Source organism: Buceros rhinoceros, unplaced genomic scaffold (assembly GCF_000710305.1).
Source record: "Buceros rhinoceros silvestris isolate BGI_N320 unplaced genomic scaffold, ASM71030v1 scaffold26408, whole genome shotgun sequence".
NCBI lineage: Eukaryota > Metazoa > Chordata > Aves > Bucerotiformes > Bucerotidae > Buceros > Buceros rhinoceros.
In genome coordinates, this window is record NW_010428992.1 from 1 (window position 1) to 363 (window position 363).

Consider the following 363-nt stretch of genomic DNA (forward strand, 5'->3'; position numbering starts at 1 on the left):
ACACCCCCCAGCACCCCTCTGCCCCATCAGCTGCAGAGGGCTGGGGGGAAGAGGCTGGGCGCTGGGCAAAGCAGCTCCCTCAGCTGCCAGGAGCCTTCACACCTCGCTGCCGGGGCTGGCCAACCCTGGCCGGGGGGGCTGCTCGGAGGACGTGGCTGCAGGGACTGGGAGAGCCGCAGGACCATGGCTGTGGGGGATGGGAGTGCTCAGGGCTGTGGCATCGTGGTGGCAAGCTTTGGTGGCCGTGCAAGGCTGGAGCTGCCTGGACCACTGGCTGATACAGCAAAAGGGACGGTTCTCCTCACTCTTACAGCAGCTTGAGGGCGATGTGCTGGTTGCAGGGACAGGACATGGCTGCAGGCA